The sequence below is a fragment of the Saccopteryx leptura genome, chromosome 7 (genome assembly GCF_036850995.1).
Source record: "Saccopteryx leptura isolate mSacLep1 chromosome 7, mSacLep1_pri_phased_curated, whole genome shotgun sequence".
Lineage (NCBI taxonomy): Eukaryota > Metazoa > Chordata > Mammalia > Chiroptera > Emballonuridae > Saccopteryx > Saccopteryx leptura.
The window spans coordinates 70,861,189-70,881,908 of record NC_089509.1 but is presented as its reverse complement, the minus strand read 5'-3'; positions in this window follow the sequence as shown (position 1 = coordinate 70,881,908).

Here is a 20,720-nt window from a genome sequence, read left to right as displayed (position 1 = left end):
AAACATAAGAAGAAAAGATGGCTTTATTTGGATTGGTAATGTGAACTCGTTAAGATAACTTTAACAAGGATGATTCCATTGGTTTTAATTTCTAAGAGTTTTACTTCTTTTCACTTAAATTTTTTCTAGGGATTTAAAAGTATGAGAATTTTGGTAATAACTAAATATGAGTCATGATATTTTTGACATTATATTATTATTATTATTATTATTTTAAGTGAGAAGAGGGGAGATAGTGAGACAGACTAACATATGCACACTGACCAGGATCCACCTGGCAATCCTTGTCTGGGGCCATGCTCAAACCAATGGAGCTCCTGGCTGTGAGAGGGGGAAAGGGGGAGAAGGAGGAGGTGAAGGGGGAGAGAAGGGGATGTTGCTTCTCCTGTGTGTCCTGACCAGGAATCGAACCTAGGGTGCCTGTACTCAGAGCTGATGCTCTCTCCACTGAACCAACAGGCCAGGGTCTGACATTCTATTATTAAGATTGACATTATAGGGTCATTTGAATCATTATATAAACCCAGTAACTCATAATTAGGGAAAACTAAAAGATAAAAACAGAAAAAGGGATTTGGATCTAGGAAAGAATATGTCTTTAGATTTGTGTAACTAGTATAGTTGTCTAACACATTTTAGGTATATTTGAGAACAAAAATTAAACAGCTAAACCCTTCTTCTGGAAGGACACACATTGAATCAGAAAATGTGAATAAAACTACTATGCTAAACTGATAATCCCTTTCCCTAAAGAGTATTGGTCATCATGCTGTTTGTTTGTTTGCTGAGTGTTTAAGAAAAACTGAAGGAGACTATGTGTAATGAACAATTCCCCCTTATTCCTTATGTTTCTGGTTATAAAATAAGACTCTCTTATAACATGTCATTGGGAAAACAGCTGTGTTAGTCTTGCTCGCTGTTTACCACCTGCAAGCACTTTGCTTGATTAGTGCATAAGCATGTGGCTGTGCTATGTGTGTATAGTGTATGTAAGGCTATGGGTGCTTGCGCTCAGGCCACATGGCGGATTGCCCGCCTGCCCGCCATTGTGAAGGACCATTTTGCTGTTCATTTACCTGAGAAGCGTTTTTCCCCTGCCTGTTTGCTGGTCTGCTGTTGTAAGACACTATTAAATGGGAACAGCCCAATGCTTTCTGGCTCTGCAGTTTCTCTCAGTTTCTCTACTCTCTTCCCAAGTCCAGTATGGACTTGCCTGTCCTTGGCCGCCAGCATTACACAAGTTTATATACCTGGAAAAATTACTAGGTAAGACACTTCTTTATTTACTTCATTTCTAGGAGGAATGAGGTTTTGATTAAATAGTGGCAATATATTGTGATCACCACACAGATACAGGATGGACCTCTCACCCCAAATTTAGTTTGAATGTCAATACTGATGATGCCACCCACACATATCAAGAGGCAATGAAAAAGTTTATTATTTATATAATAAGTCTTTTTTGAGGGAAGCAGAGCAAGAAGATTCAAAATAATAGCTTGAGAGAGTTCAGAAAGTTGACTGGTTTGGGAGGTAAATTGGGATGAGAGTTGCCACACATGGGCTGGAGATTGATAGTTTTGAAGTTCTGGCTCTCAGAGGAAGGAGCATCTGTGTTTCTTACCAGCTTGCACTAACGGAGATAATCAAAGGAAGGGAGTGATGGGTCTTGAAAGCTGTCAGCAGTCAAGCATAAAAATGAAGTTTGAAACTGTATTATAAAATGGAAGTAAATTTTATTTGAGAAAAGATTCTTTTGAAAAAGACAAAGTGAGAATATGGCACAGCAAGAAAACTGTGTGTCTAAGAAATTTGAGGTGCAATGTTTAACCTATGTAAGCAATTTAGTTTGAGAAGATGAAATGGGAATTATTTTTTTATTAAAAAAAATAAGAGTGTTATGGCCCTGGCTGGTTGGCTCAGTGGCAGAGCATGGATCTGGCAAAGTGGAAGTCCCAAGTTCGATTCCTGGTCAGAGCACATAGGAGAGGTGACCATCTGCTTCTCTACCCTTCCATCTCCCCTTTTCTCTTTCTTTCTCTTTTTTTCTTTTCTTTTCTCTCTCTCTCTCTCTCTCTCTCTCTCTCTCTCTCTCTCTCTCTCTCTTTTCCTCTCCCACAGCCAAGGTTGGAATGGCTCAAGCAAGTTGGCCCTGGGCACTGGGAATGGTTCCATGGCCTCACCTCAGGTGCTAATATAGGTTGGTTGCCTGAGCAATGGAGCAGTGGCCCCAGATGGGCAGAGCATTGCCCCATAGGAGGCTTGCTGGGTGGATCCCAGTCAGGGTGCATATAGGAGTTTGTCTTTCTGCCTCCCTGTCTCCTACTTAAAATGAAATAAGAGAAATAAAGAGGGAAGAAAGGAAGGGAGGGAAGGGAGGAAGGGAGGAAGGGAGGAAGCATGGGAGGAAAGAAGGAAGGAAGGAAGGAAGGAAGGAAGGAAGGAAGGAAGGAAGGAAGGAAGGAAGGAAGGAAGGAAGGAAGGAAGGAAGGAAGGAAGGAAGGAAGGAAGGAAGGAAGGAAGATAATGAATCAGCCCTGGCCAGATAGTTCAGTTGGTTAGAGCATTGTCCCAAAGTGCAAAGGTTGCCAGTTCAATCCTGAATGATTTAGGTTTTTGTAACTGTGTCCTAAATGTAGCCTGAAGATGTGTTAATGGGAAAAGTATTTAAATTAGCTGGCAAAAGTTAAAACCAGGAGAGTTCACATAAAGATTTACATTGACAGTTTCTTTTTATTATTATCATGTGATACTAACACTTTATGTCTCAAGTTTGGTTCTCTGGGAAGCAGATTCTGAGATTCAGTTTATTGGACAGAATGTTAATTAGAAAGTGCCCTTAGGCTCAATACCCATGGAAAGGAAGAATCCAACACAAGTTAGAGAGATGCAAACTCAATGACAGCCTTGGTGGACACCATGGGCCTCTCTAGAGCTACAATGGTCCAGCGCAGTACGGTATATCCTGCCTGAGATGGGAGCACATTTGGGAGGCAGTTGTCTGAAATTGAGGCACTTGAAGTGGTTGATATTTTAAAGCAATCTGGGCCACTGAGATCTTCCTTGAAGTGGTACTTTGTTGATGCATCAATGTGTTCACCAAAATAAAATTAACACATAGAGCAACAATTAGCTAGTGATAGGTGGTTAATCTATGTGATAGGAGAGCGGTTCCTATCTTCTACTTTCCTAAGTGGAACCTCCTATTAGTTGGTTGGCCTCTGTAGTTGAGCCTGCGACCCCTGACCTGGAGCAGTTGCTCCTGCTATATTGCTGTTGGCAAAACAGCGAAACAATTTGTTTCTTAGCTTTTTCTGGGCTCCTGAGCTTTGCCAATACGCACGTCTCTAGTTCCACAGAACAGTGGCAAAAGCGGTGGTTCACACCCAGTCACATTCAATGCCCCATTTTTAAACAGATATTTTATAATTGCCCTTGATTATTCTGAATTAAATTCAAAATCATGACTATATTCATTTCAAAAAAACAAACAAACAAAAAATTATGCCCTAAATATAATAAAGGTGAAATAGAAGAGTTTATGACCAAATAACATTTTTAAAACATAAAATCTTGAAAATGACTGTACTGTAGAAATGTGAGAGTCAGATGCTTTCATATGAATGTAGAGCCATAGTAAATGCAATAGCTACAAGTATTGACTAAACAATTATATGGCATAGGCTATCCAAATATCACAAGGAACAATTTTACAAAATGAGAAATGACTCATTCTCTTCACTGAAAGATAGAATCTTTTTTAAAAACAGCAATGGTATTACTAAAAAATATATTTGGTATCAAAATTATACAAGAATTCTTTGAATTTATGTGTAAAATGTCTCAGCTGTTAATAAACCTATTTTGCCAACATGAATAATCAATGAATCATTCAAAGTGTGAGGGATGCAGGATATAGGACAGTTATTTGTTATGTGGGATTGTTGTCAGCATTGCTAGATTTTTAGCATCTCTGTCACAGACCCAAATTGTCAATTGAACCTATCTTACAATAATGCCTCCACACTGTACTGCCCATGTTATAAACCACTGGAACAAAAATACTTTAATAAAATTTACCAATCCACTTGTCAGTCCTAGTCCCATTTTACCTTCTCCCTAATGGTCCATCATGTCCATTGCTTTCCCATTAAGCCATACTATTACAGGAAGATGATTTATCAGTCTTTCTAGAAGCTCATCTAATCTGTATCTATCAAAAATTCTTCATAGTTTCTGTCGTTTGGAAAATGAACTCTAAGTTTCCAGGGATGATACAAGGGAACCACTTTTTCACATTTCCTTATTTCTTTAAATATTTCTTTTAAACCGGAAAGGAAATATTCAAACGTGAACTCATGCCAACACATTTCTGGGAAGCTCTAAATATTTAATTCTGCAAATGGAAACATTCATTTTATAAAGATCTTGTCATCCTAATTTGATATTATTTCCTTCAGGAGAAAGCATTCTCTGGCCTTCTGTGAGAGATAATTCTGACTGCCATTTTTCCAATATGATTACAGAAACTGTGTTAAAAATGATTGGAACTTTGGTATATTTAGAGTGCATCCTTGATGTCTACTATCTATAATATCCCCAGTATTTAATCAATTGAATAGGCTGAGGGTGTCAGCACAGCAATAAAGCACTGGCAAAGGACTTGCACATCAGCCTCACTTTTATCTGTTACTATTTATGTGAAGTAAGATGAAAATTTTAACTTCTCTTGGCTCTGTTTTTCTATCTGTGAAATTAGTGAGTTGGAAAATTTGATCTCTAAGGGCACTTCTAGCTCAAAAATTCACTGACTGTTTTTATGATTACCTTTTCTACATTTTTTAGATATTCAATTGGCAAGAAACTAGGCTTTGAGAATATTTTTGGAAAGCTTTCAGCTCAGTTTTGCAAATGCAGATGTTTGGTTACATATAGAATTTCCCTGATGCCTAATGATATATGACCTCAGTTGACTTCAACCAGATTAACCATCTGCTGTCTTATGTTGACTCTGAAAAGATAATTTTAAAATATCTTCAGGAGAGCAGTTCCATGGAATATGACATTTCTTGAGACACAACCAGGCATGACCTATTTCAGTATAGACAAAGAGATCTGGAACCTAATCTACCTAGTGGTTTGGAATTAACACCAAGGTGGTTGACCTGTCTACAGCTGTTTTCTTAAAGGAAATTCACATTGGCAGGCAGATCATATTTTCCAGAGAGTACAACATAGATGATAAGTAGTAATTATGGTTATGTTGTTAGTTTCCAAGAACCAATGTAAAATAATAGATCATATAAATCAATCATGACTTGATAATTTAATATTAAAATATATTCTTTATTCATTGATTAGATACTCATTGAGTGTCTGCCATGTATTTGTGAAAAAAGCATTTTTAGAAAGCAGAGTTCATATACAGATATTTAGAAAGCAGAGTTCATATACAGAGTTCATATACAACTATTTCAGTGTGGGACAGAGTTTAAGAAACAATATTTGCCTGACCAGAAGGTGGCACAGTGAATAGAAGATCAACCTGAGATACTGAGGATCCCAGTTCGAAGCACTGAGGTCGCTGGCTTGAGCACATGGTCATCCAGCTTGAGTGCATGCTCACCAGTTTAAGTGCTGGGTCACCAGCTTGAGTGTGGGATCATAGATATGATCTTATCATCTCTGGCTTGAGCCCAGAGGTCACTGGCTTGAAGCCCAAGGTTGCTAGCTTGAGTTCAAGCTTGTTGGCTTAAACAAGGGTCACTGACTCAGCTGGAGATGCCCCTTGGGTCAAGGCACATATGAGAAAGCAATCAATGAACTACCAGTTGATACTTCTCATCTCTCTTCTTTCTTGTTGGTCTGTACCTGTCTGTCCTTCTCTCTCTGTCTCTGTCTCTCTCGCAAAAAAAAATATATATTTGGATCAGAGTAGAGAAAAATAACCAAAAAGCAAGCAAGCAAACAAACAAAATAGCCTGTTTTATAAAACTGTAATATTAGGCCAGGTCATTGATAGTTTTCTCAGGCACAAAAGACAATAGAGGTCCAGTTAGAGAAGTTAGAATTCAGTGGACAGTTTTATATCAGGAGTGATGAAAATGTTCACTTTGCTTTAAGACATCAATTAAAGCTATACTAGGAGCCAGAGCTCAAAACCTTTACTCCTAACTATTGTCTTAAAATTTTATTTTCTACAAGATTTCTGCAATTTCTCAAGCTTGGACCTATACACATAAGATAATCTTCTTGAAGCTCTTCATAGGCACTCTGGTTTTTACAGCCATTTTGCCATAACACAAACAAATCAAATACATATATATCCCACACTAAAATAAAGTTTACTTTAAAAATAAAAATAGTCTTTATTTTTGCATATATTTTATAATTTATGATGAACTATGATTTTTCTGCAACCCTCTTTCTTACACAGTTTTCAAATGTAATGCCAATCTTTCGAATGCTAAATTTAATAATTAATGAAACCAAAACACTATTTACCTTTGCCATTTTAATTACACATTTTTTTAAATTTTGACTTTACAAAATTCCTCTCCTCTTTTCATATTTTTCAAGTCATAAAGATGTAATAGGCCTTTGAAATGAGTATTGGCCCCATGTTTGCATATACACTGTCTGTTGCATGAGCTAGCCCTTTCTAGGGACATACTCTAAATGGTGAAGGCAGCCAGATGTAAGATAATTTACAATGGTAGAAAGCACATGAAGGACATATGACCTCTCCAAGGAAGACAGTTACTGAAAAGCAAATACATTTCACTAGATTTAAGCTTCTGAAATCATTCTGGTGTAAAACCAAAGACTGAGGAAACTAAGGCTATCAGTGACGGCAACACATAACAAACCATGTGAAGAGGAAAACAGAAACTACAACCAGGCCAACACTAACATGTAAGTTGATCCTATTTATACACTCAAAATATATTCATTGAAACCTAATGTGTCTCCATTTCCAGTAAGTTTACAATGCAAGACATTAATTTCTGATAAATAGTTTTCGGTATAAATATGTCTCATGAAACATTGAAGACATATTATATAAAAAACACTATTATTTATTGTTTACCTGAATTGAAAATTTAACTGGGTGTCCTGTAATTTTATTAGTTAAATCTGGGAACCTTAATTCCTAGATGTTGGGGGAAAAAAAGAGGAAAAAATGGACACAATCCCATTTCTAGTGGAGGTAGAAATGAGATTGGGAGGGCAAAAGCATTGATCAAGTAATCACACAAACAAATGTAAATTGTTCCTGTAACAAGTACTATGAAAGAGAGAGAGAGCGATGATGATGCTTTTGAGACTCCATGATAGATATTTTGACCTGATTAAAGAAATTAGCGTTCCTTTTATATTATCTGAAGGAATAGGAGGAGTTAACTGGGTGAAGGATTGAGCATTATGAGGGGTGGGAGGGGTCAAAGAAGAGCTTTCTAAGGACTAAGAGAAAGATTTTTGCATAGAGATATGGTTAGAAAAAGTGAAAGCCAGACTACCTCAGATGAGTGAATGAAAATTAAAAGGAGAAGCCATGTGTGTTATATTAAGATTGGTCATCACCTTAAGAACAAAGATAAGACCCTAAGAATTTTCAGTGAAGTGAGTGAGATAACTGAGCAAGTAATTGGAGATATCTCAGAGTAAACACCTTAAGGCAAATAACTTTATGCATAGTCTTTCTTTCTGTCTCTTCTCTCTCCTCCAGAAACTTTTGTATTGTACAGTCAGAATTGTATCCTTAATCTGATATCATTTTTCTATTTATAAAATCACTCTTGGTTTCCCCATAGGTAATAGGCTAATTTTAATGTCCTAGGCAGTGTGATTAAATTTTTTTCTTTGGCCCATGTGTTTCAACCTTCTCATTTATTTTCAATTTCATAAAGGCCCACCATTACACCAGAACAGTAGGCTAAGATCACTTGAGAGAAGTTAATAATTTTTTGCAATTTTCTTTATCAATAATAAAATTTATATAAACATATTCAAAAAGAACATGGAATCAGAATTGTTTCAGGATAACATAGAAGACAGTTATGAGGGAGATGTTCTTGTGCCTATCTTACTTCAGCATAGAATCTCATCACATAGACATTAAATATCACTAAGCCACTTTTAAATTTAAGAAAGTATGAAAAGACAAACAAACAAAATAACAAACAAAACCCGGATCCAAAAAATTTTGTCCACTTATTGAAATCCATATTAATAATTTTGGGAACTTATCAGTTTGGGCTATTTCTTGGGGCATCTAAAATGAAAATGATACATTTTTAGTACTTTTAACATAGCGCCTTATGTTCTTACTGTGCCAGTTACAGCAATATATGTAATTGCAGCTGTCCACTAAATCGACAATCTTCTGATAGCGAAGAAATGTTGGAGTTAAGACAATTTTCAACCATATAAACAACAAAAACAAACTTTTTATAGAATCTTACATTGCTTCAGTAATCTAGTTTTTGAACATATATTCATATAGCATATTACAATGACTGGAATATCAAAGAATTCATTCATTCTCTAAAAAAACATTTGTTGGATGACTTCTACATATGTGGACACATTCATGAGTGAACTGTCACAATACATCAGTTCATTTATCATTTAAAAGGTCAAGGAGAGCTGAACATTTATAAATAATATTATAACACACAATCAGATATGTCCTAGTGACAGTGGTTACTGTAAAGGGAGTAACTCAGTGCCTGAGGGTTCAGGGAAGGCCTTAGAGATGTAATGGCAGGTGAATTCAACTTGAAACAAGGCAAGAAAGCAGGAGGAAGGGAATTAGCAAGAATGAGAGAGGGGGTAGGAGAGAGAAAAGAGATTCCAAGCAGCAAGGACAGAGAATGGAAAAGAACAGCTGCCATAATTAAAAACCAGAGTTTTTTCAATAGAACAGTTTGTGAGGTAAAGATTTAGGATGATTAGTTTGCAACTATGTAACAAATGCCTGTTTGTGGTGCTGAGGATTTGGGACTGTGATACTAGGTTGGTAAGCACTTTTTGAAAAGAACTGTAGTAATTTTACTCTTTTTTGAGGGGGAGTCCTAAAAAAATGTGGCACACAGTGAATTTGATGACTACTTAAAGAATGCTTTGACATAATATGAGAATAAACTGTACTGGTGAGGATAGCAGGGGAAATATGGTATAGATGTTTAGTAGATGATCAAGTCAACCACAGCTTTTACTAAACTTAAAATATTTAAAATAATATACTCTATTTATTCCATGCCTGCTCTAAAAATATCAGATTGTTGAGTAGCTAATTCATATTCACTTTTCTCACTTAATTTTTCAAACTTATCTACAAAAAAACTATGATAGCTACAATAATTCCTCCTTTCAATATGATAAAACTAAGGTTGAGAGAAGTGAAGCAGTGAGCATGAATTTATATAAACATCACTAGAAAAGCCAGATTTTTCTAATTAAAGAATACAGTTTTGCATTGAAAGAGGTGGTTGAAACTTTATTTAGGACCTGAGAACGATTTTAGAACAATGGTTGGAAAGAAACAGATTTTAAGGAAACGGATAGTAACATGTGATAATAAAGTAGAGTAGACACATGTAGTTGAATAGTTTGAGAACTTTGGTTTTGAAGTAACACTTCTTTTTTAAACAAAAGAGACAAGGGCATGTTATAAAGCACTTGTTTGGGCCCTGGCCGGTTGGCTCAGCGGTAGAGCGTCGGCCTGGCGTGCCGGGGACCTGGGTTCGATTCCCAGCCAGGGCACATAGGAGAAGTGCCCATTTGCTTCTCCAGCCCCCCCCTCCTTCCTCTCTGTCTCTCTCTTCCCCTCCCGCAGCCAAGGCTCCATTGGAGCAAAGATGGCCCGGGCGCTGGGGATGGCTCCTTGGCCTCTGCCCCAGGTGCTAGAGTGGCTCTGGTCGCAGCAGAGCGACGCCCCGGAGGGGCAGAGCATCACCTCCTGGTGGGCATGCCGGGTGGATCCCGGTCGTGCGCATGCGGTAGTCTGTCTGTCTCTCCCCGTTTCCAGCTTCAGAAAAAATACAAATAATAATAATAATAATAATAATAATAATAATAAAGCACTTGTTTGTGCTTAATCTATAACAATCAATCTAAAATTGAAACAGAATATGACTTGGGAAATCTCACCTACGTAGTCTCAGAAGAGATTTAAAATGAGAGACTGATTTCATATAGATACGTAATTTACAAAAGACCATGAAATATCTCCTGATCAATGAACTTACACCAAGAATCTGTCCTCATCTTTACTGCTTGAACTCTGGCTGAACTTTTGCCTCTTTCCACTCCTTGCTCATGAGTAAAGACCAGCCCCAAGTCCTCAACCGACTCGCCTATAGCTTGATACAGCATGTATTCCCTAAATTGCAATTCCTCTGCTGCTACTCCCAAATAAATTCAATTTCCTGAATTTGAACTTACCTCAGTTTTCTCTTTATTTAGGTTGACAATGAAATTTTTATTATTTAATAAAAGAAACAGTACTATGTTAGACCTGGTATAGTTGTGAAACTATATAGTTTGGAAACTCAGTCATGAGACAATAAGGATCAAAGCCAAGATGTGACTGCATTAACCTTGAATAGTAGCAGTGGAAGGAGAATTTAAGGTCATCTTTCTCAGTCTTGGGAAAAAGAAGTAAAATAAATTTAAATGATAAGCTTTACTTTTAAAGGCAAGTTAAAAAAAAAAAAAAGATGGTTTTCCAGAACTTTGATTTCAGGAATTTGTTTGCTTTGTTTCCAAATCTAAAATTTGCCCTTTTGTTTTTCCTCCTAAACTTGTGTTTTTAAAATTATAATTAACTGAAGTGTCTGATAAGGTGGCTTCTAGCTAATCAAGGATATTTATCTAAGTTGTTTTCTCACTGACAGATTAATTATCTAAATTGCCTTTTTATTTTTAAGTAGTCCTGAGAAGGAAATTTAGCAATTAAAATGATTAAGACTCTGCAGATTATATAGCAGTTCAAATGACATTTGAAAGATAGTGGAGGAAATTAATGATTGTATAGAATAATATGTAGCAGAAATATGTTTGTTGCTATAATTAAAAGAATATAAGATAGTGATCCAGGTCAATTTTTACAAAGAATGAATCAATAAGGCTTTTAAAATTGCTTTAAAAATTGATTGCTTTTAATAAGTCATATTTCAACTTCAGACATAGATTTGAATATTTATTTAAATTATTTTGAAATGAGTTATGTACTTTATGTAGTTGATAAGTACTTTGTTGTAGAGATATAGTGAGTGTTCATACAAGTTTAACTAGAAACATAAAATAAGTAAAACTTCAAAATCATTAAGAACAGTGTTTTATTTACAAATAAGTTTATAAATATGATGTATATGTTTGCTCACTTATAGTTTGCATTGGGTGTGGGAGACAGGCTGTCAGCTGGCAAAGTCCTTATAGCCTAAGGCTCAGTTTTAAGACTAAGCCTTTTCCACCCTTTTAATACTAAGATCTTTTCAACATCCTTCTAATACTAAGATCTTCTCAACACTAAGCTTCTCCCCACACCCTTGACTGTTGCATGATGTAGGGTGGTGCACTCTTATGAGGAATCCCATTTATGCCTCAGATGAGTGGCTTTGTATCAAAGACTTCCTTATTTGTATATTGGCTTAAAGGCTTTAATTTTCTACACTATAAAATAAAGCAGACCAAAAGGGCTCTCTCACTCAGTTCCTGCCATCAGCATTGCAGAGGAGAGGCAGCCAAGATGGCAGAGTGCTGAAGGAGAAGGCAGTTTGTGCAGAGTTTGTGCAAAGAGAAGGATATAAGGAACAGAGGTGAATAAGGCTGGTGGGGCCTTTGATTCTAGGAAAAAAACAGGAAAAGTCAGTAGCTTTGTGAGCGCTGAACAAGTGGGTTTTAGAGCCCAGTGTGTTTATATTTACTCACTTGCTGGGTGTGAGCTAGGATTAAAGGTAATGGCCCACCAGGTATTGGCTCTGTTGTTTCATTACTGTGTCCGAATTCAATGAGAACCTGCACAGGCCAGACAGCTCTGATGGTGGCTGCAACTACTGGCTTTACAAACAGATTTTTTATGTTTTTAATTATTAAACAAGATATGCCAATACAGACTGTTATTTTAATACTTCATTGTAATCATTGATCTATATATTAACTGTATAAAAATAAGTGATATAGAAAATAAAATATTTAAAGCATAATTATCAGAAATTATAACAAAGAATAGTGTTAAAAATTAGAAGCATATATTCCTAGATTTGTCCCTATGAAACTACATGTATATAAATCATGCACAGATATATATCAACATGTAATTACACAAAATGGAATCATTACAATCTATGCAACTATATTTTTAATATGTTTAATATATTTACATGCCAATAAACATTGACTTGCATAAATATAAATTTAGCTGTATAGAGTTTCATTCTATGTATGTATTTATATAATCAACACAAATTAATTAAATATATACTAGATTGCTCTGTCTATTCTCCCTTAGGACAAAAACCTAAAACTGAAATATATCTATTAAAAAGAGACAAAATAAAACTTTTAACACTTGTCTAATTTTTCTCCAGAAAGAACATAAGTTACTTTTGTGAGGCTAAGTGCCAGCAAACTGTGGTCCCTTGGCCATACCTGGCCTACTACCATTAATTGTAAACAAAGTTCTTCTGGAACACAGCAAAATTCATTTGTTTACATATTGTTTCTGCTCCTTTTACACTAGCTATGAAAGATATTATTATATGTATATTGCTTAAGATTGTCTAAAGCATTTCCTATTTTCTTGTACAGGAAAGATTTACCAACTGCTGTGCTAGAGCTTTTTGCCACAGTCTTATAAATATCTGACAGAAGATCTACAGTAAAATAGAATACAAAAAAGTATGTCTGTTTTAATTTACTTAATTGAGATTTAATGTTTTATATGCTGTAAAGCCAGTAGCCACGGCCACCATCACAGCCACCTGGCCCATACAGGTTTGCATTTGATTCGGACAGACGGTACTGAAACAATGGAGCCAAGAACTGGTGGGCCATCATCTTTATCCTAGCTTGGGAAAACACTTCCCTTTCCATTCAGGGCTCCCAAAGCCACTGACTTATCCAAGTTTTCTAGAATCAAAGTTTCCTACCTCACCAGACTTATTCACCTCCGTTCCCCATCTCCTTCTCTCTGTACAAACTCTGCACAAACTGGCTTCTCCTTCAGCACTCCACCATCTTGGCTGCTTCTCCTCTCCTCCACATGGCTTTTCTTGCTCTCCTCTCTAATTCTAATCTCAGGAACCAAGAGAGAGCAAGCTTTCGGTCTGCCCCATTTTATAGTGTAGAAATCAAAACCTTTAATCCAATATACAAACAAGGAAGTCTCTGATACAAAGTCACTTAGGGTGGGAAAGGCTTAGTCTTAAAACTAAGCCTTAAAAAACAAAACAAAACAAACAAACAAACAAAAAAAAACCCTAAGCCTTAGGGTATAACAACCCTGCCTGCTTACAGCCGGTCCCCCACACCCAGTGCAAACTATAAGCAAGCAAACCTATATATCATATTTACAAACTTATTTGACCAACATATGCATATTGACTATATATATCACTCATTCTGACTGCCACATTTTCCAGTAGGACATTTATATTTTTCTTCTTCATTTGACAAAACTCTCAATATGTTGATGTAAATTATTTAAACAATTTTATGGAGGTATAATTATATACCATAAAATTTGAAAAGTCCCGGACCCAGCAGGAGTCGCATGAACCCCCAGAGCCCCAAAGTAGAAGAGAAAGTTTATTGTAAGCACCTGGGTGCAGGCGGACTGAGTCCGAAAAGAAAGTCAGCCCAGATCAGGGAGGAGAGGGTTAGTTTTATACTCTGCTGCCTCCTCTGGCAGTTTCTGTTGATGCTGGTTACAAGGCCTCTGGCCTGGGCTTGTGGTATTCTTCTGTATTGGTTCCTGCCTCCAATGGTAATGGGCTTTTTTCTGCTGTTTCACCTCCTGCTTCCATTGGTAAAAGGCTCCTTTTTAGTCAACTTAAAGGTTAACTACAGTTCATCATGTACTGACTGAGGAAAGGGGGCAATTTTGAGTCCTGAGAATACATTTTGCCCTAAAAAAATTTCTCAATTTTAAGTACATAATTTAGTATTTTTAGTAAATTTATGGTTATGCAACTATCATCAGTTTTAGATCATTTCAGTATTTGAAAAAGATCTCCAATGCACACTGCAGCCAAACTCCATTCACAATCCTAGTCCTAGATACCCACTATTGTCAATCTATTTTCTGTCACTAAGTATATATTTGTCTCTTCTAGACTGTTCCTATAAATGAGATCATACTATGTGTGGCCTTCAGTGTAATGTTTGTGTTTATTCATGTACAACTGGAAAACATTTAGATTGTTTTCATTTTTTTTTTTTTTTTTGCTATTTCGAATCATTTCTGCACTAGCCATTAGCATACAAATCTTTATGTAGAGATATGTTTATAATTTGGGGAAATATATAACTAGAACAGGGGTCTCAAACTCAACTCAGCATGTGGGCCGCAGAGCAAGATCACAGCCATTCGGCGGGCCACACTAGGTCTACAAAAGGCAACTGTTACGCAACACTTTTCAGTGTCACAAAACGACCAGAAACTGTAGTTCGCATCACAACTGCTGTTAACTAAGCTAATATCTAGCTAGGATGCTAGAGAAATGAAAAATATAAGTAGGCCCTTAGGCTTACTTAATTTTATCCAAAATATTTTGAACTTCGTGGATTAGTCTGCGGGCCGCACAAAATTGTTCAGTGGGCCGCGAGTTTGAGACCCCTGACCTAGAATTAGAATTAATAGGTTAGGCCCTGGCCGGTTGGCTCAGTGGTAGAGCGTCGGCCTGGCATGCGGAAGTCCTGGGTTCAATTCCCAGCCAGGGCACACAGGAGAGGCGCCCATCTGCTTCTCCACCCCTCCCCTTCTCCTTCCTCTCTGTCTCTCTCTTCCCCTCCCGCAGCGAGGCTCCATTGGAGCAAAGATGGCCTGGGCAATGGGGTTGGCTCCTTGGCCTCTGCCCCAGGTGCTAGAGTGGCTCTGGTCGCGACAGAGCAATGCCCCGGATGGGCAGAGCATCGCCCCCTGGTGGATCCCGGTCGGGCACATGCGGGAGTCTGTCTGACTGCCTCCCCGTTTCCAGCTTCAGAAAAATACAAAAAAAAATTAAATAAATAAATAAATAAATAAAAGAAAAAAGAATTAATAGGTTATACTCTACATTTTTGTATAATTTATTAGAAAGTTATCAGATTATATCTAGAATAGTGGCACTATTTTACATACCCACCAGCAGTGTATATAAACTCTAATTTCTCTTGTATAATCCTTGTCATTTTCTGTTGTGGTTATTTTTTCTTTAATTATAGAAGAGGCATGCTATAATGTCTGAAGTAATATTGCATTGTGGTTTTAATTTGAAGTGTTTAAAATAATTAATGGTATTAAGTATCTTTCTATGTGCTTTCAGGCCATTTCTATATCTTCTTTGGAGAAATATCTATTCAAAGCTTTTGCCCATTTTTAATTGTTCTTTTTATTATTCTTTATACATCTTCAAGTCATCAGATATATAGAGATTTTTTCCATTTTATGAATTGCCTTTTTATATATCTTTGTTAGTTTTATTTCTTTTAATTAAGTGAAAGCAGGGGAGACAGACTCCTACATGTGCCTAACTGGAATCCACCTGGCAAGCCCCCTATGAGAACATGTTCTCCCCATCTGGGGCTTTTCTCTGTTGCTTGGAAACCAAGCTATTTTTAGTCCCCGATTCAGAGGCTAGGGAGCCAAACTCAGGGCCTGAGGCCAACTCGCTGTAACCAAACAAGCCATGGCTGTGGAGGCAGGAGAGGGGTGGAGATGATAGTCACTTCTCCTATATGCCTGACCGGGAATTGAACCGAACACATCCACATAACTGACCAACACTCTACTACTGAGCCCACTGGCCAGACACTTGGTAGTTATTTTTCAAGCACAGAGCTTTTTAATTTTTATGAAATCTATATCACTTAGTTTTCATGTCTTGCACTTTTGGTGTTATACATAGGAAGGCATTACCAAACCCATGTTCATGAGAATCTTCACACATGTTTTTCTAAAAATGTTACAGTTTTAGCACTTATAATCAGGTCTCTAATTCATGTTGGGTTCACTTATCTATGTGATATGATGTATAATCAAACACAGTAAAAGAAAGAATCTAAAGAGAAAAAGGATACTACACTCAATATGCTCTCCCTTCTTAATTTTTATACCTCAGGAAATCCTCAAGAGCCTTATTAATCTGTTAAAACATCCCAGAAGTGGGAGTCGGTGCACCCTGTTTCTACTCTCTGAGACAGGTGTGCTTTTGTCTGTGCCTGTTATTTTATTTCCTACTCTTTTCTTCTCTGCATTTTTCAACTCTTAAAGTGAAATGGTGACTACTTTTCTTGGACTGTTTATTTCTTCACTCTCTGGTATGGTTCCCCACTTCACCCTTTTCTACTCTGCCCTTGGCTGGATCTGGGTCAGTCACCCAGGGGCCTGTATAGAAACCGGGCCTACCTGGTTTTCCTTCATGTGAAAACCTAGGGGTTTGTCATGCCTACTGAAGATTCCTGGGAACACCATAGCCTCGGCAGGGGGACCTGCCTATAGCCATTGACTAGATAGTGCAGGCCCAACTTCTCCAGAACACTTCCTGGCTTCAGTCCATTCACTGACCATCCTCTGTAGTTGAAGAGGCTTCAACCCCAGTTGGGTTTCAGTCTATATTCAGGGCTTTACTTGATAGCCAAGGTCCCATAATTGATAGCATCCTAAAGATCACTGTCTCCTGGTTTTTAAACCCATGTGTACTCCTTTTCTCAAGTATGGCTGGACCTAGTGATTTGTTTCTAGTGAATAGAATATGACCAGAATGATGAAATGTCACATTTGTAATCATTACAAATGACTGTAATTACTGTGTTCTATCTTGGGCCACATATTTGTTCTTGTGTTTTCTCAGCTGCTTGCTTTGAAGAAAAAAAGCTGTATGTTGGAGAGGCCCATTTGGTCAGCACTAGGCTGGCCACTGGCCACCATCCAGTGAAAAACTGAGTCCCATAACCAAACAGCCTGCAAAGAACTGAATCCAGCCAATAAATACATGAGTGGGCTGCTGCCTTGGAAGCAACTTTGAAGCTGAGGAGACAGCTAAGCCAAGACTAGGTTCCTGACTCAGAGAGATTTTGTGATAATAAATGTGTATTGTCCTAAGTTGCTGAAAAAAATTTTTTTATACCTCAGGGTTTAATGATTATTTCAAGAAATAAAATCTATTGAAAAGAAATGCATACACTTATGATAAAATATTATACCATATGTATAATATGGTATACATACTATAATATATAATACCATATGTATTATAATAGTATAATATTATAAAGTATAATGTAAGGTTAATAACATTATATTACAAATATAATATGTATAATATAAAAAGTATTATAATGCTATATGTATAATATGTATATAATATCTATATATATACATACAGATATAACTGAGACACTTTTAAAAAATTTTATCATGGAAGAGAAAGAATATATTTTAGGTTTTTATCATAACTAGTTTAAACAATATGAAACTTTCCTTAGGAAATTTTGAATCTCTGGAGTTCATGAAATTGACCCATTATTTCACAGATTCTAAGGCCAGGAACTGAATTGTAAATGTGGTATCCATGAAATTAATATAGTACAAAACTAGTTTCAACTCACTTACTAGACCAGTGGTTCTCAAACTTTTTGAAGTCAGGGTGCATTTAAAATCCTACAAATAATTGTAGGCGCACTATATACAAATTTCTGAGAAATATGTTATAATAATTACGTCAAATATTAAAGAAAAAAATATAAAGTCCAAGTGTGCTTTTATGGTAATTAAATGAAATAAATATGACAAAATTAAATTTTATTCTGACATTAAAAAACATTTTTATGTTACATTTTTTGAGTTATGCTTTTTTAAAGTTCATAAAAAAGGGGTTAAAAATAAAAAATGACAAAAATGTTATCTTTTTATATACATAGATACATTCTTATTAAGATTTAGTAAATTTGGCAGGTCGTGGCACAAATGTGTTAAGTTTTTTCATTGTTGTGTTTATGAGAAACAGGAGCCTGATGGTCCTAGCAATTTCTTCAATGTATGGGCATATATTTGAAAGGCAAACTCTCATTTCCTCGTCAATACATTGAAGAACTCTCTTTTTACTCTTAATTGTGTTGAGTACAGACAACCCTCACCATACATATCTTAACTTGACACCAAACAGAGAATAAAAGAAACTTGCCTCCAGTGTTTCTGGAGAACATGGGGGGTAGTGTAAACAATCTAGCACCACAGTTTAACAGCCTTTTGCAACCAAATCTGGCAAGTGAGGTGGGGGGTTGGGCAGACTGTCAATTTACAACCAATTCCCCACACCTCTGTCCTCCAAAAATCTAAACTCCAAAAACCCTGTCGGTTTCTTGGTCCCCAACAGGCACATATTTCTCTGGAATACCATAGATGCTCCTGGAAATCTTCTAGGGCACACACTTTGAGAATCACTGTCCTAGACCCTATAGCCTCCAGGTAGTTTGTGTTAATGAGGATAATCATTTCTATAAGTCTTTGTTCTAGAAGAAATTTATTTATTTTTCCTATTTAGTAAGTCAATGCATCTAAAAAATGTATTTGTTGTTCTTAACTGCCATGCAGATAAACATCAGAAATGTTAAACTCTCTTAATATATTTTGTAAATGACTTCTTTGAGATAAGTAGCATGACATTTGTTTAGCCACATCAATAAAACAAAGGTAAAATTTTACTTTGATATTTTAGGACCTATAACCAAGATAATACAAAGAAAGCAAGGCTAGAGTTAAAAATCCAAGCAGAGCTACCTCTGACTAGAACTTTACCAATAGCTTAATAAAGATTAGTTGTTAATACTAATCCCATACCTGAGTAATATTTCTTATTTATGATTTATTGGCTGTTCATCTTTCATGTATATAAATATTTATATATACAAGTATACATTTTGGCAAAATTCTAGATTATATTAAACAGATGGTTTATAAAAACATAAGAATGATATATGATTATGTATGGAATTGGCATGAAGTAGGTATAATATATACCAAAAATATCTGTCTTGTTAAAATTAAATAACAATTTCAGATGAATTTAGTACTAAGGAATGAGTTTGATTGTACTCTTTTCTTCACAAAGACCTTTGAGAATATTTCATTACTGACTAACATGCATGGACTTGACACAGATGCTGATAGATAAAATTATGAAAATAACATGACTGTCAAAATATATTGTTTTTATACATTTTTAAAAAGTTGTGTTACTAAACTCTTATCTTAGTCTCATCCAATTAAAATTAAAATTTTAAATCAATTGCTTAGAACAGAAATGATAAGAAATTGATAATAAGCATGTCACAAGCACTAATCAATCAGAGCAGAGCAGAGGAGATTTAAAGAACAGGGACGATTGTTCTAGATTCTAGAAACTAAATTGGAGTTCAGAAACTCATTTTTTAAAAAGGCATTTTTACTTAAATGACAAATTATCCACAATTCACCATTGTAAGAGAGTTAGAAAGTAATCGTATGAGTTAGCAAAATCAGGATTCTAAACGATGAATCCTGTTAATATTATCATTAAGCTGTATCCATGTAGCAAATATGCTATTTGAGTTTAATAATGGTAAATGTGAGGTTATTTAGTTAAACTCAAAGAGACAACTACAAAGTTAAAAGATATGAAAGATAACTATTAATAGAAAACAACACACAGAAAAGGAAATAATTAAGCTCTACATGATTTTGAAAACTAAAAACAAAAACAAACAAAAAAAAAACTTTGGCCCTGGCCAGTTGCTAGTGGATAGAACATCGGCCCAGAGTATGAATGTCCCAGTTTTGATTCTCAGAGCATATAGGAGAAGCAACCATCTGTTTCTCTCCCTCTTCCCCAATCTCCGTCTCCCCCTCTTCTCCTCTTCACCACCCACATACAGTGACTCGATTAGTTTGAGTATGGCATTTCACACTGAGGATAGCTTGGTTGGTCTGAGTGTCAGCCTTAGGCACTAAAAAATAGCTCGGTACTTGAGCATCAGCCCTAGACAGGGTTTCTGGGTGAATATTCCAGTCAGAGCACATGCGGGAGTCTGACTCACTATCTCCCCTCTTCTCAATTAAAAAAAATAAAATCTAATTTAATAAGAAGCAGGATTAACAGAAAAATAATGTTCATCTCTAAATAGTCATTAGCTCCACAGGACTCTACCATGACCCAACTAAACGTGAACGATCTCATTTATATTACCTTGCCATCATTTTAAAGAATGACACTTGTAAGTATAGAAACACAAGATTGGCCTTGAGAGTAAAGGCCTAGAAGCTAGTAATAGGAGAAAACATGGGGAAAGAAAGAGATGTTTCAATGATACAAGGCAATACTTAAGAAATATCGTAAGTGCATTCAAATATTTGATGTACTGTGATGGGAAATGGGGACTAGAATCAATTATGCCCTTTTGATGATAAAATAAATTTCCATGGATGGAAATTATTCAAAGGCAGATTTCAGTTCAAAACAAAGTACTGTGTCTCT